Raw genomic sequence first — 25,823 nt, 5'->3', positions numbered from 1 at the left:
ATGACTGACTCTGTATTAGGATGATACCTGGCTCTGTATAGTGACTGACTCTGTATTAGGATGGTACCTGGCTCTGTATAGTGATTGACTCTGTATTAGGATGATACCTGGCTCTGTATAGTGACTGACTCTGTATTAAGATGATACCTGGCTCTGTATAGTGACTGACTCTGTATTAGGATGATACCTGGCTCTGTATAGTGACTGACTCTGTATTAGGATGACACCTGGCTCTGTATAGTGACTGACTCTGTATTAGGATGATACCTGGCTCTGTATAGTGACTGACTCTGTATTAGGATGACACCTGGCTCTGTATAGTGACTGACTCTGTATTAGGATGGTACCTGCCCCTCCTCCATGCCCCCCTCCCTTTCCCCCCTCTCTCCGGTCCCTCCCCCGCCCCTCCCCCCTACAGTCACTCTGCCTGCAGCCCCGGCACCGGCGGAGACCCTGAGCCCGATCGTCCCCGGGATGGAGCGGAGCCCAGAGCCAGGCCGGCCTGAAAGCGTGAGTAGCGGCCGGGGGCTGAGTGTGAATGTGAGTGTGTCTGCCATCCAGCACAGCCTGTATGGGGCCCCGGGACTCCAGAAACCAGCACCTACACAGGGACAGCTCCCACACAGAGCTCAGCTCATCATCCTCAGCCAGAGCATCCTCAGCTCACCATCCCCAGCCAGAGCATCCTCAGCTCACCATCCCCAGCCAGAACATCCTCAGCTCATCATCCCCAGCCAGAACATCCTCAGCCAGAATATTGTCAGCCACAACATCCTCTGTCTCATCATCCTCAACCAGAATATTGTCAGCCACAACATCCCCAGGTCATCATCCCCAGCCAGAACATCCTCAGCTTATCATCCTCAGCCAGAACATCCTCAGCCACAACATCCCCAGGTCATCATGCTCAGCCAGAACATCCTCATGATGTCCTCAGCTACATCACACTCATCACATCATCCTCAGCCACATCACACTCATCACATCATCCTCAGCCACATCACGCTCATCACATCATCCTCAGATACTTCATTCACACCATGCTCACCCATATGATACTTAGCCACACCATGGCCATTCACACACTATGCTAATTCCCACCATGCTCAGTCACATGCCATCCATGTGCAGGTAGCACACTACACGCAATGCATGCACTGATCTCCAGGGTGAATGTAGACAGGGTGCTGGATGGGTCTGACATTGATGGCTACATTTATGGTGGGGACATTGTGCTCCTCCATTGGGACCCCATCACTCCAGGCACTGCATTGTATAGAGTCCATTCTGTCCTATAATATCAGCAGCTTGCTGTTACTGCAGTGACTTGGTGCCTGTATCCTGCATTATCAGCCTATTGTACTCTGTACCCCAATAACTGGGTAACCATGACCGATCACCCCCAGAAAGGGTTTACTGTTTATTATGATGGGCTTTAATCAGATCAGCTGTCCTCTGTGTGCTGGGAGCAGAGTAGTAAGCATGACATAGAATTGTAATGGAGCCCCCTCCTCCTTCCAGTCCAAATAGAAAGTCACATTCTGATAGGATCTGTCACATCTGAAAGAATTAGCACTCGGAATGGTTTATGGCCGTCCCATGGCTGTCACTGGTCTCTCTCACACACTTCGAGTACAGACATAGCTGGAAACCAACTTATTCCCAATTCTGAGTGAGTCAGAGAACATTCAGAATCACAATTTATATTTATTGGCTCTCTTCGCCTCCTAATCTGTCTAGATTATATGCTGTTTCTGATTATCTCTCTCTCTCCATCTTTCTCTCACTATCATTTCCCCCTCTCTCTCCTCTATTGCTCTAACTCATTCTCTCTCTTCCGATCTCCTTCCCTCCATCTCTCTCTTCCTCCCCGTCTCTCTTTCTGTCATCTCTTACTTTCTGTCGCTCTCTGTCTCTCCTTCCATCGCTGTCTCTTCTTCTCTCTTTTCTTTCTCCTTTCCTCTCTATCCCGCATTCTCTCTCTCTCTCTCCCTCTCTCTCTGTTTTACTCTCCTTTACTCTCTGTCTCTTTCAGCTAAGGGATGTTTAATGATATGATCTGGGCTCTGTGTAATAATCATATTTCTCTTTTATGCGCCAATTGACTCCTTTCTATAAGAAACTGCCTGCAGTGGGGAAATATATATGTAATGTTTAACCCTTTGCTCCAAAAGATCTGTCCTGTGACAGCACAATAATTTAAAGATTATTTTGTGTTAACTATTTCCTATCTGTGCCTCATTCCATTATCCAGTGTGTATTGTTTCCTTTAACCTGATGACTTTGCGAGATTATTACTGTCGGTAATTGGATGGCAAGGTATATTGTTGCTGCAGCAGAACTTTTTATCATTATTTTTTTTTTATTGTTTTTCCTGCAGCTCCCATAGAGAAGTTGGGTTTTTCGTTCTGAATGACAAAATACTTTTTAACACCCCTCTGTTCAGGGTGGCGTCCGAGCAATTTTCCCATTCCCTAAGGGAAATGGTGGTTGGGGTATGAGTGTCAGAACCTTCTTATGATTAAAATGCATTCGCAACGTGACCGTACCCATGAGACGCCAGCGCATAATTGCTAAAATTATATTATAATATGGATTTGCTTGCTAAGCCATATGCAGAGAAAGATAAGGAAATTCAATCGGCTGCCCATGTTTACAAGAACAAACATGCGTTGTGACAATGATGATATGTGCAATTCAAATGCTTTCTCTGGCGGACTGTATTACTGATTTACTTATTTCTTATTTTTTATATATTCCACTGGTCTATCCTTTCTGTGACTCCAATTTCTCGTTTTGGGATACCGATCAGTTGCTAAAATTGTTTTCCTTTTGTTTCCCAGTTGAAAGCAGATTAAGTTGATAATTTCTACATTCTCTATCCAACACTTGTTCGGGGCGAGATGTAATTGTCACTGTGTCACAGAACTAAGTAAAACGTTTAAAAAATGATTGAATTTTGTCAACAGCTCAGACAGTACCAAACGTCTCTCCGTCTGCAGTTTGTTGTATGTTAAAAACCCAGCAAAACTTGAGTAAGCTGAAATAGGTGTCAGGAAATATTGCTGTAAAACAGACATGAGACAATGTGAGGGACTGACCCAGATTTAATACACCTATCAAGATATATCTCGAGTGAATGACAGGCCGTAGAGTATCAGTGCAGAAAAACGGCAAAAAGTTGGGTTCTCCCGACACTAGAGGAATCTTATGTTAATATAAATTGGGATTTATTTAACAAATTGTGATATAAAAAACAAAAAGCAAAATGTAGAACAAAATAGACTAGTGAGAGAAATATCCTGGCTCAATTATACTTCCAAAATTAGTATTTTTGGGTTGTTTCGCAGTTTTTGGTTGTCTTGTCAGTTTAGTGGATAAACCACTGACACTAAAGAGTTTGACCAAATCTAACGTAAAGGGTAGGACGTCTATTGCACCACACAGATTGTATTTAACCAATGAGAGTACGGCGGATGCAGAGATTTTATTGTCTGTTGGGTAAACAGATCTATAGGCTGCTTGGCCTTCTCTTCCCGTGAATTTACTGTAACCGCCACTCTAATAGAGTGTGTGGGTATCTAGTTAGTACTCTCAGCCTTTTGTCTGCCAGAGCATCTTGAGATTTGTAGTACCACAGCAGATGGGGGTCTACTTTCTGGCCATCTCTGCATTTAGAGGTCAAATGTTTGAGAGACTCCAATGTTCCTTTATTGAGCCAGTCCATGTGCTGGGAAATTCGGCTCTAGAAATTGTGATTTTTTTTAATTTTTTTTCCAGTTTACATTTTCCTTTTTATTTTCACTGTCTTAGTGAATCTGGTCGTCCTCCAATTTGCAGCAAACTCTTAAAGCAGATTGTTGCATTATGGCTGTCAGAATTTGTTTCTATTCAGCCACAGATGCAATAGCGAGGCCGGGCACTGATTTTGGGACGGTTAAGTATGCCGTGCAGTCAAAAAAGGACGCATTCTTCTGCGTTAAGGTAAATTTTAGTGAGCTCTACAGACTGTTTCTGTAGGGATGTCCCTACGTGCATAGGGACGGGCATTGTCATGCTCAACTAGGAAAGGTTGAGTCACAGAATTGTGCAGAATGTCATGGTATGATATGGTGTTTATGGAAACTGTTTGTTAAAGGGATACTCTAAGCAACATCACCGATACTGCATGCTGTAGTGCTAATGGTGCCAAGAGTCCCCTGGCTCAGCCTCCAGAGAGCTGTCAAACCGTTTACAAACAGTTTGACTGTTACCTGGCTCTGTCAGGCACCTGCACACCTGCAGTACTGATCTGCCAGATTGGAACTTCATTTCTCTGCATTAGAACATTAACTTTGGACATTATTCATTGACTGACGGTGCCATCTGATGCCTTTACATACTGTTACTACGTTAATAAAAAAATAAAGCACTTATTAACATTTAAAACCTAACTATTCATAGCTGCAGACTTGGCTCCTTTGGCTAGTGCTTACTTCCTTGTTTGCCCAATTAAATGCTTCTCACAGAGAAGCCTCAAAGACAAATTGTCCATGCCCAGCAAGCTGCATGATTACCCAGTGCCATGCTAGTCATATCATTGCTTATCATAAACAAGTATTTAAATGTCAAAACTGCACACCTGCTTATCCACCCTACTCCGTTTGGACAACGTCTATAACTTGCAGGTCTGCCCATGACAAAGCACTTACATTCCTAAAGATTGACTATCTGATTGACAGCAGGGGAGAATATGAAATATCCTCTAGTTAGTTTGACGTGAAAAACTGCATCAATGGGATATTTGCACCATAACCGTTTTAGTTAGCTGAAGTGGTTTTGGAGCTTTGACTGAGCACTTAAGAGTTCCCAAACTGGAACTAAATAAATCCTTAAAAAAAAAATAATTTTTTTTTTTCAATGCATGCTTCTTTAACAAATTAAAGCCGTGAGTTTAATATCTAAACTACATCTCATAAATGATTTCACAATTACTAATATGAACACAAGTACCTGAAATCACAGACAGTGCATTAAAGCATTTACTGCTTTTTTATTGCGCATGCACAGACACACGTCCATTTATTCTCTCAATAAATTTAGACCGGTAACCCAGGATGTCAGAATAAGCCGTAAGATCCGTTTATTTTATCATAGTTTCTGAGACACAGCGCAGACCGCCAGATACCGAGGCGGTAAATTGATTTGCCTCACCAATCCTAAGGAGAAAAAAGGGGTTTAACTGGCTCCTTAACAAGATGTGGTTAACAGGCTTAAATTCTCCAGAACATCAACCATAACTCAATAAACGTGCGTGTTTTGTGAAGATAGACTGAACGATAAGGTTGTTCTTGAATAAAAATAATTCTAGCTGTACTTTTAGAAGAAATTATTTATATTTTATATCTTACCCACATTATTTCACAATCACTGGTTATATGAAGGCTTCTGTATAAAAGGACTTAAACATTGTTTTTAGTAAACGGTACAACAGAACTGTTTATATGAATATGCTTTATTGAAAATATAGAAAAAGACAACAGAAATGTATTATTATATATATATACAATCAAAGTATATTCTGAGGAATGCAAAAATGAGAAAAAAATATGTGACTGCCAAAGGTTTGAGTACACTTGTTGATTTCTAGGTTAACTTAATGTATAACCCGCAGTAATGTATGTGCTATAATAATTGTGAAACATTGGAAGAAGAAGAATTCACGTTACAATGTACGAAACAGAAAACGCATCAAAGCAATGTTCAGAGGCAACTCAGTCTAATGAGCTAGCCTCATCCCCGTACAGTCTGTGTGTAGGGTGACGATTATTTGACAATTTTCGGTGTTCTAGGACAACATCAAGATTTTTTTATGGTCATTATTTTTCTTTAAATGATACCTGGCAAACAAACCCCAGCCCCAAGGGAATGACATGCCCAGAAATTATACCACAATGGTGGAATTTAAGTTAAAAAAGGAAAATCCAGCACACTCCCTTATCCACTAAACCGCTACTTTGGTGCTGACTTTTTTTTTTAAACACCTAATCTAGGCAAAAAGTAATGGGGGTTTAGTTACAGCATATGATCATACATTGCATAAGCCTGCCACAATGACCATGTACCCCATCTTTGGCAGGTCCTACTCCAACAGCCAAATGTCTGCTAAATGAGCTACTCACTTGGGGAAAGCAAGTTTAGGTGAGTGCAGTCAACCCCTTGTTTTCTCACAATGGTGGAATTTGTCATGACTTGGTAAACATTGCCACCTTGGCACCAGCAAAGTAACCTTAGACCATAATGCTGCCAAACGAGTGTACTCATTTGAATGGAATTTTATCTTAAAGATAGATACACCTCTGAAATTCTATACTTTCAGATTGTATAGTGGCAAAAAAAAAAAAAAAAAATGAACGTAAAATTTCAGGCGTGTGTTTGAATTTCTTCTTTTAATTCATGAGTTTATTCTAAAGGTATACAATTTGCTAATTTAAAGAACTGAGCGGGTCGGTTGGTCTGCATGTGATGGAGGCGTGTAGAGAACAGGTGAGTTTGTGTCTGTAAAATCTGATCAGTAAAGTATAGTTTGTAACACATCAGCAGGGCGTCGTTGTAAAGTCAGCCGATGTGCTTTTGCTTCTAAGCCATGAACAATATTTAGTTTGTAAAATGTCAGCGGTCTAGATCGACTTGCAGTGGAGGTCACTTGTAACAGAGGTGTAAGGTCACTAGATGACTTGGGAACCTGGCATGGAATAGTAAGTGTTTATTGTGACAAGTGACTATTTAAAGGGCTGTCAGAGGGAAACGTATGTACGTATAACATATAGCCTGTATGTTATGGAGAGAGGTAAAATATGGCAGCTTCAGGTATAATTGGCACCTTGAGATATAATTTTTCATGTCTTTCAAAAGTTAACCTGAAACAATATTTTTAATATCTGTACATTCAATGTAGAAATGAGAAGGAATTGGAAAAACAATAAAAATGACTTTAGATACGAAAAGTGTGAGAGATACAACAAGGTTTTATCACTGTTTGATCGCCCTTTGACCAAGTTTGAAAGATGGACAGACCCAAATAGGACCCACCTTCCCGTCTTGGACCTCATTTTTTTTCTTTTTACTAGAATCTTCTGATTCTACTGTAACCTGTTTTTTAAACACTGTGAAGAAAGATACCCGCGTCATTGTTTATAACAATACAATCCTATAATGTAAAGCACCTTTTCGTGTTTAGCCCATACTTTTATCAACTAGAAGTTAAAGGTGAGGGTTTGATAATAACGACAAAGCTTTGTCCTTGTTGCCCTGGAAACTTCTGAAAAGCATCAGAATGGGAGAGTCAAAGAAGACCAAGAAGAAAGCTTTGGGAAAGTTTGATGGTAGATAGAACGTGTGTGGGGGCCGTAGTCAGAGCAGAGAAAAGCAGAGGTGGGAGAAATAAAATGTGAAGCACGGGGACTCATTTGTACCAACCGAGGGGAGAGTAACATTTACTAATGATCAGTTAGTTGGAAGACATAACACGAGCGGTGAAGGTCTTTGTTCCGAGGCCATGGGTTAGAACCATGTCTCCACCAGGACCTGTCGCCCTTTTTGTTGCTGCTTTGGTTGTTGTATTAAAGCTCATTTTGTATTCGGTGAAAACATGCAGACACAAAGAAGCGAGAAAATGTGCTCTAAACAGCTTTATGTACAGAGTTGTTTTTCAAGGGAAAAGGATTCAGTGTATCAGAAGTGCTTTTTTTTCTTGTTTGTTCCCATGTAATGAAGAAACCAATAAAAGATGCGTCAGCAGGCAGAATAATATTCAAGAGATTGTTTTAGAGGCTTCGGAATTGCAAATCAGATCCTTATTTGAACCTATTGATTTGTAACCGCTGACATACGGCTCTCAGGTGATATTGAACGTTGACTATTATTATCCCAAGCCAGCCTGTCATGGCCGTAGTTAAGGAAGAGCTGCACGGTCGTTGGGTGCATGCCATGGCTACTGGAGAGATAGGTTGGCAGCGATGCAGATGGTAAATTCATTTATTCTATGCATGAAAGAAAGTTTGTTGAATCCCTGTGTCATAAGACAGGGCCCCATAGAGCCATCACAACCGACAGGACTCCATAGAACCATCACACCTAAAAAAAACAGGAAGATGGTAGCAAATGGTTTTCAGTACAATATGTAAAACCCAATGATTGTCCCTGTAACGGAGCGCCTGGCACCCCGACTGGGTACCTCCATTAAAGGATGCTCCTAGCGCTTCCTGAGGACTCCAAGCACTGCAGCAGACATCACAACCACCGAATCAGAGAAGCGTATAAATCCTCTCAAGCATATGAATGCTGTAGACAGTTGAATAGGAATCCATACGAATAGGTTTACACTCCTAGCAGTCAAACTGGAACAGCATACAATAAATCCTCCCCCAATAATGAGACGACACTTCACTTTGAGGGTTACGCAGGAACTCCAGATTTATTCACACACTGTCTTATAAAGGATTCCCCCATGCAAGGGAGGGATTTACAATACACCAATCACACAATGGTTACATCCCACAGATTCCCTCCCCTTAGCCTGAGAGGTAATCCAATTATACATACAGTTTAAAACATACTTTTTAACCAACATTCATAACTCTAAAACCATACATCCAATATTAATATACATGTAAATAATTACATATTATTAATCAGCACATTCCACATACAAACATACCCAAAAATCATTCGAATCCGTTGAGCCGTTCGGCAGATAGGTATAAGTCCTTTATGACCGACCGCAGGCACATTTTCATGCCCAAAACAGCTCCATGGATTTGGGCTGTGCGGTCGGTCTATTTTACACCGAGAAAATGACTAAGTCCCATTCGAACGTGCGTTCTAATCTTCGAACGGGACTTAGTCTCCAGCCGTGGTGTCAAAGAAGGGTACGGGTCAGCGTTGTTCGTGCAATTGGGTAGCCGCAAACAGTTCCATAGATTTGGCTGCACACACCGCTGACCGCGTTTGAATAAGTTAAAATGGCCGCCGCCACGTGTTCGTTTGTCGAATGGCGGCCACTTCGACGACTTCGGCACTTCGACTGCTTCGACAACTTCGACTGTGTCCGAAGTGCCATATAAAAAGTACTAATCCTTCCCCAAAGTGTTTAAAGGGCCAGGAACAGCATTATACAATCCATTATGCCCAAATATGGTTAAAGGGCAATCCATCCCAGGGCCATAGTCGCAGGGCAGGAGGCGAGCAAGCAGTCCCCTCCAGGAAACTGGGGCAGACTCTGGTACAGGGTCCAGTCCGCTACAGCCCCTTTTATAGGCTTTTATGTCACTTCAAATACTGCACATTTACAAACATAACTGCACACCTCCTACACATTACACACGCACACACACACTCTCTCTCTCCTACATATCCGACTGTGTCCACACACACAACTAACTCAAGTCATGCACACTATAGTCTGCAACCTAGTGTAATCAGAATTGTCCCCTAGATGTTTTACGGGTGCAGGTCTTCCTCAGGTGTTACATGACATTGCCCCCAGGGCCCCAACTTGCAATGTAGGGATGAATATTGTTGGCCTTGAAAGAAGGGACATCTCTGTGTCTCTCTACAGGCCCGCTACAGCCATCTCGTTGGGGGTACGTTTTGAACGGCCTGCTTGATGGGCTCTTTTCCTTATATCACCATATCCCCACTCTGTCCTTGATTGGCATCCTCACACTGCACCGTTAGGTAGCCATTAGACTCCCCCAAACCATCTCTCCCAAAAATATTTCAGGACACGCAAACTTCAACCAAATGTCAGTTTGGATTCAAATCAGAAGAATAACAAAGGGCAGAAAAATGTGCTGCAGAATATGTACATAATATTATGTGTATATTTTTCAGTACTCTGATAGAAGTATATTTCCGCCATTTGATTCACAGGTCAATAGATTTGTTTTATTTTTTTTACTACCTATTATTTTTTCCCTCCATATAAAATCAATATTTAGTGACTATCAACTAGCAATCATTAATTCTCCCCCCTGCCCCCCATCAGTCACAAATCGGAATCACTTACTGACTTGAACATGTTCGACATTGTTTGGAAATTCAACCCAAAACAAATAACCACGTCAAGTAACCACAGCACACAAGTGTTAGCAACTAAGGCAGAAACATGCTGTCTGCAAGCGTTTTATCATCTATTAGAAGGCCTTGAGATGACTTATGGACATTCTGCAGCCATACTTAGAAAGGTCTAGCATTTGTATTAGCCCTGGACAATCTACAAACCATGAAGGCCATTTGAGTAATCCCTTTAACCCCTTAAGGACACATGACGTGTGTGACATGTCATGATTCCCTTTTATTCCAGAAGTTTGGTCCTTAAGGGGTTAAGCACCTATCCCCCAGTCCATCTTCAAGTGGGCCAGGGACTATAAGAGTTGATATCCTACCAGTCAATATTGCACCACGTCCTTTACTCACCCAGCAACCACTATGCCTACAGTTGCTCTTGCTAAACACTACCAGGCAATCCTGCGGATCTACATTTAAGACGATTGAGTCCAACATCCTCACTTGTAGAGGGGTAGCCTTATTTCTGATGTTTTTGTTTATTTTTTTTCATTATTTTATTGCTGTGCATGCGCGAAGCAGTAGATTGCAGTAGCACGCATGAAGAAGAAGAATGTTAGCAGAGCCTACACAATTTTTGAAAGTAATTAAGCTTATCTTCTGGTTTGCGTATAATTTACTTTTAATGTGCTGGAGGTGGCAGGATTTACAATCCCATTACTGAGCTCCATATATTATTCTCTGTTTTATACTGCGTGAAAAAAAAAAAAAAAAAAACGGTCTTGGGTTAGTTCTACATAAGCTTTGCGTTCTTAACACTAACGTGCTAAAGGCTTTAGCAAAATATGCAACAATACAAGCAAACTGAAGATAAGGTGTCAGTTTGTTTTAACATTGCTAGCTCGTTAAATACTCTGCTAAAAAGGTAATTAACGGTGCTAGTGTTCTATTTGTCTTTCTGTATATTTCGATTCCATTCTTTTCAATATGCTTTATAACACAGCTGCCGAGCAGTAATAAACGGATAATAAAAACTGACTTTTATAAAAACAAATTCTAACATTCTGTGAGCATACTATATATCCATTTAAAAGAAAAAAAATGACAGCTTTAGTTCTCTTAAAATTGCCATGTACTGTCTGATGAACATTCAAATTGGCCTCAGGGAAAACCATTAATATTTAATAAAATTGCTCCAATATTTTTTTTCTTGATTTTAAAAGAGGATTATTTACTAAACAATGAATTGTGGAGACTTCACAAGGAAATTGAAGATTATATTAGCTTTAGTGTACTAATAATCTTAATTTTAGTAATGACAGGAGGCGAATATTTGCATATCTTTCTTTACTGAAAACTCCAGCAGCATAGAAACAGTAACAACCAATCAGAGAAAAGATATGCTGCCCATAAAAGGGCCTGTCTATGACATCATTTCCTCTTTCTTTGAGGCGAAAAAAAGGTAACAGTCAATACATAAAATATCAATACAGATTAACGATTCAACAATATAAAACGATAAAGAACTTAGGTAAATCCATGATATGACTCAGTGGAAAACGATTCTTCGTCCCATGAAATGAATATTCACGCTGAAAGAAAAAGAAAAAGGTGAAAGGTTTCTGGCGTGGAAACGTGTCCGCATATCATAACCATTGTATAACTGAACAATAATATATATTAAGAGTAGAAATTTAAACCTAGGGCATCAAAGTATTATACTTAAACTAGGTATCAAAACGGAGCGTGATTACATGACCACAACATCAAATGAAAAAAGTGATGATATGAATAATCCATACATAACCAGAATAATGCGAAAAACATATGCTAACATATACAGTAGTAACCTGCATGCTTACCTGAGCACTAGGACTTAATACCTGAAGAAAAACAAAATATCTGGGGGGGAAAGAAAAAACCCTAGGGCGGGAAATATTCGCCTCCTGTCATTACTAAAATTAAGATTATTAGTACACTAAAGCTAATATAATCTTCAATTTTACCACATGACAGGAGGCTTCATATTTGCATTTTTAAAGCTTAGGCCTAACCAGTGTGAAGGAAGCATGTGAAACCTGGCGAAAATAGAATGTCCGAAAAGTACTTTCCCTAGACCAGTCTGCGCAACGCATAATGTCGGTTAGGGAGGCGCCTGCCAAGAACGCTTGGGATGCCGCCGCCCCCCTAACTGAGTGTGCCCCAAAGCTAGAATCGATTCCCACCAGTTGTAATAACCAGCGAACCCATCTGGCCAGGGTGGTCGTAGACACTGGTCCGTGAGGCTTCACGTAGGAAATCAACAGTTGACCCGTCGGGACCTGCCGTAGAGAGGCTGTGCATTCTACGTATCTCTTGAGTGACTTGACAACACACAGTTTGGGGTCCAATTCAAAGTATGGATAGGATACAGAGGGCGTATCCGATTTAGTCCGTCTCGCAATGGAAAAGGTGACTCCCTCTGGAGTGAGAGAGAAACCGTCCACGTCAAAGGCCCTAATGTCAGACACCCGTCGAAAGGAGACCAGACACAACAAAAGGGCCAATTTTGCTGAGAGTTGTTTCAGAGATAGAAACGGGTTGTCCGGCCAACCTCTCAGAAAGTCCAGTACTTTACTTACCTGCCAAAGGTTGGAATATTTGGGCGCTGGGGGTCTCGTCATTCTAGCGCCTCGCAGAAGGCGACACACCAGCGGGTCTTGACCCACCGGTCTGCCTTGTACTGGGATGTGAGCCGCTGAAATGGCCGATCTGATCACGTTAAGGGATCTGAATGATCTACCAGTCGAGAAGAGATGGGCCAGATAGTTAAGTATCAGCGGGATAGGGGCAGTAAAGGGATCGGAATCCCTCTCCACGCACCAGTCACTCCAGGCTGACCAAGCGGAAATGTAACATCTCCTGGTGCCCGGGGCCCACGAATCCCAAAGGAGGTCCTTAGTAGACTGCGATAGGCCGTGGACTGACCAGGATCCCCTGAAATCGTCCAAGCCACCAGTTCCAACTGGTCTTCCAGGACGAGGGGGTGAGGTTCCCCTCGAGGTCCCGACAGCAGGAGTGGGAAGGTCGGGAGTCGCACGGGAGTGTCGTGGGACATCTCCAGGAGGTCCGGAAACCACGGCTGACTCTGCCAGAGGGGCGTTATGAGTAGAGCCGAAGTCCTGTGGGTGCGTAAGTACCGTAGCACTCGTGGGATCATCGAGAATGGAGGGAAAGCGTAGGCTCCGTGTGAGGGCCAGTCCTGCAGGAAGGCGTCCGCCGCTTCGCTCATCGGATCCGGAAGCCAGCTGTAGTATCTCTGCAGTTGGTGGTTGGTCCTCGATGCGAACAGATCTATTGATAGCGGACCCATCCGTTGTCGCAGTGACTGAAATACCTCTCTGTTGAGCGTCCAGTCGCTGGTGTCTCTCCAGTGCCGGGAGAACCAGTCCGCCGTCAGGTTGGCGACCCCTGGGAGGTATTCCGCCTGTAACGTGATGTTCCTCTGCATGCAGAAGCTGTAGATGTCCTTCGTAGCTTCGGTCAGGTCTTTGGACCTCGCTCCGCCCAGGCGGTTGATGTATTGCACCGCCGAAATGTTGTCCATGCGGAGCAGGATACAGCAGTTCGATTTGTCCTTGGCCAGGCTGCGTAAGGCGAAGGAGCCCGCGATCAACTCCAGGCAGTTGATATGCAGACCGGTCTCCTCCCCTTGCCAAGGGCCCCCTGTGGAGGCCGCTGAGCAGTTGGCGCCCCATCCCCATAAACTGGCGTCTGATTCCACAACGAAGTCCGGGGAGGGGCCGAAGATCGCCTTGCCGTTCCAGGCTTGTATGTGTAGCAACCACCATCTCAGTTCTGATCTCACCTCCCGAGTGAGTGGGATCCAGTGGTCGTAGGAATGTCCGGTGCGTAAGTATCCCGCTTTCAGCCGTTGCATGGCCCTGTAGTGTAGTGGGCCCGGGAATATCGCTTGAATGGATGAGGACAGGAGTCCTACAATCCGGGCGAGCATCCGGAGCGGCATTGAGTCCATCTTCAAGACTCGCCTGATTTCCTTCCTTATTGAGGCAATCTTTTTCGAGGGAAGGCGTAAGACGCATTCCCTCGAATCGATGTCGAACCCCAGGAACTGCACTGACTGGGATGGAGTGAGAGACGATTTTTGCATGTTCACCACGAATCCCAGGGACTCTAGTAAGTGAACTACAAAGTTCGTCTGCGATCGTAGCCTGGACGCTGATTCGCAGAAAATCAGCAAATCGTCCAAGTATACGAGACAGCGTATGCCCCTTGTACGGATGTGAGCCATCACCGGTCTCAATAGCTTCGTGAAACACCACGGAGCCGAGCTGAGGCCGAATGGCAGACAGGTAAATTGGCATACCCGTCCTCTCCATCTGAAGCGGAGAAACTGGCGGTAGTCTTTGTCCACGGGAACCGTGAGATACGCGTCTTTGAGGTCCAGGCGCGTAAACCAGTCGTTCTTGACGAGCAGGTCTTGTAGAAGATGGATGCCTTCCATCTTGAAGTGTCTGTAGGCCACAAAGGCGTTTAGTTGTCGGAGGTTGATAACCGGCCGATACTCGCCTGTTTTCTTCTTCACCAAGAAGATATTGCTTATAAAGCCTCCCCCGTCTGGCGCGTACTGAACCGCGCCCTTCTCGAAGAGCGAGTGGATCTCCTCGTCCACCAGTCGGTTTTGTTCTGCCGACATGTGTATCGGGGGGGGGGAGAGCGGTTTGGACAGGTTGTGCGGTGAAGTCTATTACGAAACCGCGTACCGTCTGGAGGACCCAGGCGTCTCTGGTGATCCGTGTCCAGTTCTGGAAAAAAGAAGACAGGTTGCCTGCAATAAACTTTGGGGCAAATGTACGTATGGAGGGACTCACCATTATTGAAGCGGCCGCGTCCGCGGCTCCTGAAACCTCTGGACCTTCCTGCGCCTCGAAATGTAGAGGATTTTTGCGAGGCGGACGGGAAGAAGGTTGGCGTCTGTGGGAACGCCCTGGAACCTGAGGTCCAAAATCGGCTGCCGGCACGGTTCCGCTGTCGGCCAGCCCTTCCAAAAACACCTCTAGCTGGAGGAGCGTGGAACACTTGTCTGAGTGAGGTCTGGGCCTTGTTCAAAGTTGTGAATAAGTTCACATGTCGTTTCAGTTCAGAAATGAAGGCATCGCCAAATAAAAGACCTTTGGCCTTAGGCCCGAACTCCTTGGCTCCCAGTTCCAGGAGCTTGCTGTCGATTCTGATCAGAGCCGATCTGCGTCTCTCGACACAAAGCGCTGCGTTGGCGTTACCCAGCAGACAGATTGCGCGTTGGGCCCATTCGCGCATGATATGGGGGTCCAGTAGCGATCCTTGATTGAGGGCCATGTCAGCATGATACAACATCTTGGCTATGGGACCCAGTAGGTCCAGCACTTTGTCCTGTGCTGCCTTGATGCCCTTTTCAACCCCTTTGCGCGGGTCTCTGCCCGAGCGTGACATAAAGGCTACCATCGTATCATCGAATTCTGGTGTTAGTGCCACCTTGTCGGGGATCAGGGGTCTGGGGCATTCGGCCCGGAGGCGCGTCCGCACCTCCTTCTCCAATGGCTTGCGCAGCCAGTAATGAATAAATTTTGCCAGGTGTTCTGGCAGTGTCCACTCTGAGGAGCGAGGGTGTCGGATGGTGCGTGGGTCAAACAGTGGCAAGCCCTGCTCGTCCATAAGGACGCCATCCCCGGACGGACCGGCGGTGTGGCTGTCATCGGTCTCTCCGTCCAAAAAGGTCTCTTTGACATAAGTCGAAGAAGTGGGTGGCAGGTCCTGCCAGTCCTCGTTGTCCGAGGGTGAACCTTCCCGTTGCCATTCGTCCACCACATTTAGGTCACGTGGGTCGTAGGCGTCGTCCTCGTCCGAGGACAGGGGTGCGCGGGGTGCGGGTTGTTGGTCCGCGCCCTTGACCCTTTTGGCGGGCACCTTGCTCTTCGCCTTGGCGGAGGGGGGGCTCAAAGGTTTCTTGAGTCGCCTGGTCTTGGACGTCTCAGAGCCCGACGCTTCCATGCGTCCCGAAGGGCTAGTATCACCATGGCTGTGGGGAAGGGCTCGCAAGAGGGCCTTTTCCACGGAAGCCGCCACGGCGGCGTTGATCATGGCTTGAAAGTCTGAGCTTTGCGTATCTTCCATGACCAAGTGTAGCGTCAAACCTGTGGGGCGAGAGCAAGGTTCAGTGGGGAGAACCGTGGTGGTTTATCGTATGCAAACATAGACAATATAGTCGTATCTAGAAGGCTTTTATGCACGTATTTTATCCAAAAAAGGGCTAAGCGTCAGACTTAGGTACGCCCTAGTGCATATTCTCGGGGTTCACCCCGGGTGGCGTGCCGTGGTAACCAGAGGACACCCACATCAACCAAAAAAGGGGGGCTGTATCGCCCTGCATGCGTGACTGGGGGGTCACCCCAGGTGGTGTGCCATGAAAAATACCCAGAGGACACCCACATAAGTTTCACCCTTGGGTGCAGTAAGATAACAGGACCCTATGAGGGGTACCCAGTGATATACCCCGAAGGGTTGGTAGTGCCAGTAAATTCCCCTGAGGGGTGATAGCATATATATGTGTATATGTATGTATGTCCCTTTAATAGTATTCACAATGAGGGGACGATAGCCTTATGAGCCTTCAAATTTTAGCATGCAATCCCTTGCCTTACAGTGAGGCAGATGTACAGATAGGAAAAACAAAAGTGATGTGAAGAATTTCTTCTCCCTCAGTGAGAGAGAGTGCATCAAACATTCAAAACGTAAGTGTAACTTTCCCTGCCTGCGGTGCAGGGGTTGGGAGAGCAAGGAGACCGGGGAGTCACACTGATGGAGGTCCCCGGTGTCGTGACGGCGGTCGGTGAGTACCGAACCGCAGAGAGAGGCCGCCGCGGATCTCGCGATAACCGCGAGATCCAAGATGGCCGCCGGCCGCGTGGGGAAGGGGTTCCCGCTCGCGGCCGCGATCGGTAAGGAAAACAAACGCGGCGAAAAAACTTAAACAAGCCCTGGTACCCTCCACCCGTCACCCCACAATAACCCTGCGCTAGGTAGAGGCAGGTCCGCGCGGCGAGCGTGGCACAGACAGCCGCGCCGCCCGCGGATCGCCGGAAAAATGAAAGGTAGAAAAAACGAATAAAAACGAGCACAGAGCAGGGAGAGGGGAGCAGGTACAGGCAGTCAGGGCAATTATAAACACATATATGCAACCAATACAGTACAAATAAAGTAGGTATGCAGTAAGAAATCTTTGCACAAGGCAAAATACTCTGACCTGTTAATGGCTGGAGCAGCAAAGAAAGAGGAAATGATGTCATAGACAGGCCCTTTTATGGGCAGCATATCTTTTCTCTGATTGGTTGTTACTGTTTCTATGCTGCTGGAGTTTTCAGTAAAGAAAGATATGCAAATATGAAGCCTCCTGTCATGTGGTAAAATTGTATTAGATTAAAAAAAACTGTAAATGCTGATCACAATATAGGGAGATGTTACATAGTTTTATTATTTAGTGACTATTTTTAGAGTTGAGTCAAATTTTAATGTTACTGCTAGGAATTTTTACATTCAACAATTTAAATCTGAAATCAATTAAATATATTGGATTTTGGCCCCTTCTAGAAATTAGTTAATTTAAATTAGAAGACTGTATGCACAAACCTTATGAAAGCAAAACTCTATCCTTCATAACTTACGTCTTGGTTTTGCCAACATTATATTGTTTTATTTCCGTGCTCTACTTAAATATCGATAGTGCACTGGTTAGTGCTTTAATTCGTACTACTCAGTGCCATTCCATTTAATGTTGCAGTCAGTCTTTGATTAGAACATGGATTTATCCACAGGAATATACTTCATGATGTTCAGAACAGCATACACGGGAACTTACAATATGCAGTCCAAAAATACATAACTACTCAGCTGTGCTTATTCGTATTTCTTACTCTACTAGTATAGTAAAAGCCGTTATTGGCACATTACAGTAGAGGCAGGTACAGTAAGTGCAGTAGGTATACAGTGTATGTATATTATATTTATATAGCGCTAACAGGTGTACTCGGCATGTTACAGGTTACATTACAGTAGAGGGAGGTACAGTAAGTGCAGTAGGTATATAGTATATGTATATTTTACTTATATAGTGCTAATGTGTACTCAGCTACAGGTTACATTACAGTAGAGGGAGGTACAGTAAGTGCAGTAGGTATACAGTGTGTATTTTATTTATATAGTGCTAACAGGTGTATATAGTGCTAACAGGTGTACTCAGTACTTTACTGATTACATTACAGTAGAGGGAGGTACAGTAAGTGCAGTAGGTATACAGTGTATGTATATTTTATTTATATAGCGCTAACAGGTGTACTCAGTACTTTACAGGTTACATTACAGTAGAGGGAGGTACAGTAAGTGCAGTAGGTATCAGTGTATGTATATTTTATTTATATAGCACTAACAGGTGTACTCAGCACTTTACAGGTTACATTACAGTAGAGGGAGGTACAGTAAGTGCAGTAGGTATCAGTGTATGTATATTTAATTTATATAGCGCTAACAGGTGTACTCGGCACTTTACAGGTTACATTACAGTAGAGGGAGGTACAGTAAGTGCAGTAGGTATACAGTGTATGTATATTTTATTTATATAGCACTAACAGGTGTACTCAGCACTTTACAGGTTACATTACAGTAGAGGGAGGTACAGTAAGTGCAGTAGGTATACAGTGTATGAAAATTATATTTATATAGCGCTAACAGGTGTACTCAGCACTTTACAGGTTACATTACAGTAGAGGGAGGTACAGTAAGTGCAGTAGGTATACAGTGTATGTATATTTTATTTATATAGCGCTAACAGGTATACTCAGCACATTAGAGGTTACATTACAGTAGAGGGAGGTACAGTAAGTACAGTAGGTATACACTGTATGTATATTATATTTATATAGCGCTAACAGGTGTACTCAGCACTTTACAGGTTACATTACAGTAGAGGGAGGTACAGTAAGTGCAGTAGGTATACAGTGTATGTATATTTTATTTATATAGCGCTTACAGGTGTACTCAGCTCTTTACAGGTTACATTACAGTAGAGGGAGGTACAGTAAGTGCAGTAGGTATACAGTGTATGTATATTTTATTTATATAGCGCTAACAGGTGTACTCGGCACTTTACAGGTTACGTTACAGTAGAGGGAGGTACAGTAAGTGCAGTAGGTATACAGTGTGTGTATATTTTATTTATATAGCACTAACAGGTGTACTCAGCACTTTACAGGTTACATTACAGTAGAGGGAGGTACAGTAAGTGCAGTAGGTATACAGTGTATGTATATTTTATTTATATAGCACTAACAGGTGTACTCAGCACTTTACAGGTTACATTACAGTAGAGGGAGGTACAGTAAGTGCAGTAGGTATACAGTGTATGTATATTTTATTTATATAGAGCTAACAGGTGTACTCAGCACTTTACAGGTTACATTACAGTAGAGGGAGGTACAGTAAGTGCAGTAGGTATACAGTGTATGTATATTTTATTTATATAGCGCTAACAGGTGTACTCAGCACTTTACAGGTTACATTACAGTAGAGAGAGGTACAGTAAGTGCAGTAGGTATACAGTGTATGTATATTTTATTTACGGTACATAGTGCTAACAGGTGTACTCAGCACTTTCCAGGTTACATTACAGTAGAGGGAGGTACAGTAGGTATACACTGTATGTATATTTTATTTATATAGCGCTAACAGGTGTACTCAGCACTTTACAGGTTACATTACAGTAGAGGGAGGTACAGTAAGTGCAGTAGGTATACAGTGTATGTATATTTTATTTATATAGCGCTTACAGGTGTACTCAGCTCTTTACAGGTTACATTACAGTAGAGGGAGGTACAGTAAGTGCAGTAGGTATACAGTGTATGTATATTTTATTTATATAGCGCTAACAGGTGTACTCGGCACTTTACAGGTTACGTTACAGTAGAGGGAGGTACAGTAAGTGCAGTAGGTATACAGTGTATGTATATTTTATTTATATAGCACTAACAGGTGTACTCAGCACTTTACAGGTTACATTACAGTAGAGGGAGGTACAGTAAGTGCAGTAGGTATACAGTGTATGTATATTTTATTTATATAGCACTAACAGGTGTACTCAGCACTTTACAGGTTACATTACAGTAGAGGGAGGTACAGTAAGTGCAGTAGGTATACAGTGTATGTATATTTTATTTACGGTACATAGTGCTAACAGGTGTACTCAGCACTTTCCAGGTTACATTACAGTAGAGGGAGGTACAGTAGGTATACACTGTATGTATATTTTATTTATATAGCGCTAACAGGTGTACTCAGCACTTTACAGGTTACATTACAGTAGAGGGAGGTACAGTAAGTGCAGTAGGTATACAGTGTGTGTATATTTTATTTATATAGCGCTAACACGTGTACTCAGCACTTTACAGGTTACATTACAGTAGAGGGAGGTACAGTAAGTGCAGTAGGTATACAGTGTATGTATATTTTATTTATATAGCTCTAACAGGTGTACTCAGCACTTTACAGGTTACATTACAGTAGAGGGAGGTACAGTAAGTGCAGTAGGTATACAGTGTATGTATATTTTATTTATATAGCACTAACAGGTGTACTCGGCACTTTACAGGTTACATTACAGTAGAGGGAGGTACAGTAAGTACAGTAGGTATACAGTGTATGTATATTTTATTTATATAGCGCTTACAGGTGTACTCAGCTCTTTACAGGTTACATTACAGTAGAGGGAGGTACAGTAAGTGCAGTAGGTATACAGTGTATGTATATTTTATTTATATAGCGCTAACAGGTGTACTCGGCACTTTACAGGTTACGTTACAGTAGAGGGAGGTACAGTAAGTGCAGTAGGTATACAGTGTATGTATATTTTATTTATATAGCACTAACAGGTGTACTCAGCACTTTACAGGTTACATTACAGTAGAGGGAGGTACAGTAAGTGCAGTAGGTATACAGTGTATGTATATTTTATTTATATAGCACTAACAGGTGTACTCAGCACTTTACAGGTTACATTACAGTAGAGGGAGGTACAGTAAGTGCAGTAGGTATACAGTGTATGTATATTTTATTTATATAGAGCTAACAGGTGTACTCAGCACTTTACAGGTTACATTACAGTAGAGGGAGGTACAGTAAGTGCAGTAGGTATACAGTGTATGTATATTTTATTTATATAGCGCTAACAGGTGTACTCAGCACTTTACAGGTTACATTACAGTAGAGAGAGGTACAGTAAGTGCAGTAGGTATACAGTGTATGTATATTTTATTTACGGTACATAGTGCTAACAGGTGTACTCAGCACTTTCCAGGTTACATTACAGTAGAGGGAGGTACAGTAGGTATACACTGTATGTATATTTTATTTATATAGCGCTAACAGGTGTACTCAGCACTTTACAGGTTACATTACAGTAGAGGGAGGTACAGTAAGTGCAGTAGGTATACAGTGTATGTATATTTTATTTATATAGCGCTTACAGGTGTACTCAGCTCTTTACAGGTTACATTACAGTAGAGGGAGGTACAGTAAGTGCAGTAGGTATACAGTGTATGTATATTTTATTTATATAGCGCTAACAGGTGTACTCGGCACTTTACAGGTTACGTTACAGTAGAGGGAGGTACAGTAAGTGCAGTAGGTATACAGTGTATGTATATTTTATTTATATAGCACTAACAGGTGTACTCAGCACTTTACAGGTTACATTACAGTAGAGGGAGGTACAGTAAGTGCAGTAGGTATACAGTGTATGTATATTTTATTTATATAGCACTAACAGGTGTACTCAGCACTTTACAGGTTACATTACAGTAGAGGGAGGTACAGTAAGTGCAGTAGGTATACAGTGTATGTATATTTTATTTACGGTACATAGTGCTAACAGGTGTACTCAGCACTTTCCAGGTTACATTACAGTAGAGGGAGGTACAGTAGGTATACACTGTATGTATATTTTATTTATATAGCGCTAACAGGTGTACTCAGCACTTTACAGGTTACATTACAGTAGAGGGAGGTACAGTAAGTGCAGTAGGTATACAGTGTGTGTATATTTTATTTATATAGCGCTAACACGTGTACTCAGCACTTTACAGGTTACATTACAGTAGAGGGAGGTACAGTAAGTGCAGTAGGTATACAGTGTATGTATATTTTATTTATATAGCTCTAACAGGTGTACTCAGCACTTTACAGGTTACATTACAGTAGAGGGAGGTACAGTAAGTGCAGTAGGTATACAGTGTATGTATATTTTATTTATATAGCACTAACAGGTGTACTCGGCACTTTACAGGTTACATTACAGTAGAGGGAGGTACAGTAAGTACAGTAGGTATACACTGTATGTATATTTTATTTATATAGCGCTAACAGGTGTACTCGGCACTTTACAGGTTACATTACAGTAGAGGGAGGTACAGTAAGTACAGTAGGTATACAGTGTATGTATATTTTATTTATATAGCGCTATCAGGTGTACTCAGCACTTTACAGGTTACATTACAGTAGAGGGAGGTACAGTAAGTGCAGTAGGTATACAGTGTATGTATATTTTATTTATATAGCTCTAACAGGTGTACTCAGCACTTTACAGGTTACATTACAGTAGAGGGAGGTACAGTAAGTGCAGTAGGTATACAGTGTATGTATATTTTATTTATATAGCACTAACAGGTGTACTCGGCACTTTACAGGTTACATTACAGTAGAGGGAGGTACAGTAAGTACAGTAGGTATACACTGTATGTATATTTTATTTATATAGCGCTAACAGGTGTACTCGGCACTTTACAGGTTACATTACAGTAGAGGGAGGTACAGTAAGTAGAGTAGGTATACACTGTATGTATATTTTATTTATATAGCGCTAACAGGTGTACTCAGCACTTTACAGGTTACATTACAGTAGAGGGAGGTACAGTAAGTACAGTAGGTGTACAGTGTATGTATATTTTATTTATATAGCACTAACAGGCGTACTCGGCACTTTACAGGTTACATTACAGTAGAGGGAGGTACAGTAAGTGCAGTAGGTATACAGTGTATGTATATTTTATTTATATAGCTCTAACAGGTGTACTCAGCACTTTACAGGTTACATTACAGTAGAGGGAGGTACAGTAAGTGCAGTAGGTATACAGTGTATGTATATTTTATTTATATAGCGCTAACAGGTGTACTCAGCACTTTACAGGTTACATTACAGTAGAGGGAGGTACAGTAAGTGCAGTAGGTATACAGTGTATGTGTATTTTATTTATATAGCGCTAACAGGTGTACTCAGCACTTTACAGGTTACATTACAGTAGAGGGAGGTACAGTAAGTGCAGTAGGTATACAGTGTATGTATATTTTATTTATATAGCTCTAACAGGTGTACTCAGCACTTTACAGGTTACATTACAGTAGAGGGAGGTACAGTAAGTGCAGTAGGTATACAGTGTATGTATATTTTATTTATATAGCACTAACAGGTGTACTCAGCACTTTACAGGTTGCATTACAGTAGAGGGAGGTACAGTAAGTACAGTAGGTATACACTGTATGTATATTTTATTTATATAGCGCTAACAGGTGTACTCGGCACTTTACAGGTTACATTACAGTAGAGGGAGGTACAGTAAGTACAGTAGGTATACACTGTATGTATATTTTATTTATATAGCGCTAACAGGTGTACTCAGCACTTTACAGGTTACATTACAGTAGAGGGAGGTACAGTAAGTACAATAGGTATACAGTGTATGTATATATTATTTATATAGCGCTAACAGGTGTACTCAGCACTTTACAGGTTACATTACAGTAGAGGGAGGTTCAGTAAGTGCAGTAGGTATACAGTGTGTGTATATTTTATTTATATAGCGCTAGCAGGTGTACTCAGCTACAGGTTACATTACAGTAGAGGGAGGTACAGTAAGTGCTGTAGGTATACAGTGTATGTATATTTTATTTATATAGCGCTAACAGGTGTACTCAGCACTTTACAGGTTACATTACAGTAGTGGGAGGTACAGTAAGTGCAGTAGGTATACAGTGTATGTATATTTTATTTATATAGCGCTAACAGGTGTACTCAGCACGTTACAGGTTACATTACAGTAGAGGGAGGTACAGTAAGTGCAGTAGGTATCAGTGTATGTATATTTTATTTATATAGCGCTAACAGGTGTACTCAGCACTTTACAGGTTACATTACAGTAGAGGGAGGTACAGTAAGTGCAGTAGGTATACAGTGTATGTATATTTTATTTATATAGCGCTAACAGGTGTACTCAGCACTTTACAGGTTACATTACAATAGAGGGAGGTACAGTAAGTGCAGTAGGTATACAGTGTATGTATATTTTATTTATATAGCGCTAACAGGTGTACTCAGCACTTTACAGGTTACATTACAATAGAGGGAGGTACAGTAAGTGCAGTAGGTATACAGTGTATGTATATTTTATTTATATAGCGCTAACAGGTGTACTCAGCACGTTACAGGTTACATTACAGTAGAGGGAGGTACAGTAAGTGCAGTAGGTATCAGTGTATGTATATTTTATTTATATAGCGCTAACAGGTGTACTCAGCACTTTACAGGTTACATTACAGTAGAGGGAGGTACAGTAAGTGCAGTAGGTATACAGTGTATGTATATTTTATTTATATAGCGCTAACAGGTGTACTCAGCACTTTACAGGTTACATTACAGTAGAGGGAGGTACAGTAAGTGCAGTAGGTATACAGTGTATGTATATTTTATTTATATAGCTCTAACAGGTGTACTCAGCACTTTACAGGTTACATTACAGTAGAGGGAGGTACAGTAAGTGCAGTAGGTATACAGTGTATGTATATTTTATTTATATAGCACTAACAGGTGTACTCAGCACTTTACAGGTTGCATTACAGTAGAGGGAGGTACAGTAAGTACAGTAGGTATACACTGTATGTATATTTTATTTATATAGCGCTAACAGGTGTACTCGGCACTTTACAGGTTACATTACAGTAGAGGGAGGTACAGTAAGTACAGTAGGTATACACTGTATGTATATTTTATTTATATAGCGCTAACAGGTGTACTCAGCACTTTACAGGTTACATTACAGTAGAGGGAGGTACAGTAAGTACAATAGGTATACAGTGTATGTATATATTATTTATATAGCGCTAACAGGTGTACTCAGCACTTTACAGGTTACATTACAGTAGAGGGAGGTTCAGTAAGTGCAGTAGGTATACAGTGTGTGTATATTTTATTTATATAGCGCTAGCAGGTGTACTCAGCTACAGGTTACATTACAGTAGAGGGAGGTACAGTAAGTGCTGTAGGTATACAGTGTATGTATATTTTATTTATATAGCGCTAACAGGTGTACTCAGCACTTTACAGGTTACATTACAGTAGTGGGAGGTACAGTAAGTGCAGTAGGTATACAGTGTATGTATATTTTATTTATATAGCGCTAACAGGTGTACTCAGCACGTTACAGGTTACATTACAGTAGAGGGAGGTACAGTAAGTGCAGTAGGTATCAGTGTATGTATATTTTATTTATATAGCGCTAACAGGTGTACTCAGCACTTTACAGGTTACATTACAGTAGAGGGAGGTACAGTAAGTGCAGTAGGTATACAGTGTATGTATATTTTATTTATATAGCGCTAACAGGTGTACTCAGCACTTTACAGGTTACATTACAATAGAGGGAGGT

General features: G+C 42.2%; 1 protein-coding gene across 1 annotated transcript in view; it reads left to right on the top strand.

Annotated features, from left to right (window-relative positions):
* Window positions 1–429: 429 nt before the first annotated feature.
* RBFOX3 (RNA binding fox-1 homolog 3) overlaps window positions 430–25,823 on the top strand; it is a 655,525-nt gene continuing 630,131 nt past the window's right edge. Inside the window, exon 1 of the mRNA XM_063456257.1 lies at window positions 430–510. The gene's annotated coding sequence lies outside the window, so the exon portion shown is untranslated. The remainder of the gene's footprint in view (window positions 511–25,823) is intronic.

The sequence above is a fragment of the Pelobates fuscus genome, chromosome 5, assembly GCF_036172605.1.
Source record: "Pelobates fuscus isolate aPelFus1 chromosome 5, aPelFus1.pri, whole genome shotgun sequence".
Classification (NCBI taxonomy): domain Eukaryota; kingdom Metazoa; phylum Chordata; class Amphibia; order Anura; family Pelobatidae; genus Pelobates; species Pelobates fuscus.
The sequence above is the reverse complement of the archived record's forward strand: the minus strand, read 5'-3'. Positions and strand labels throughout refer to the sequence as shown.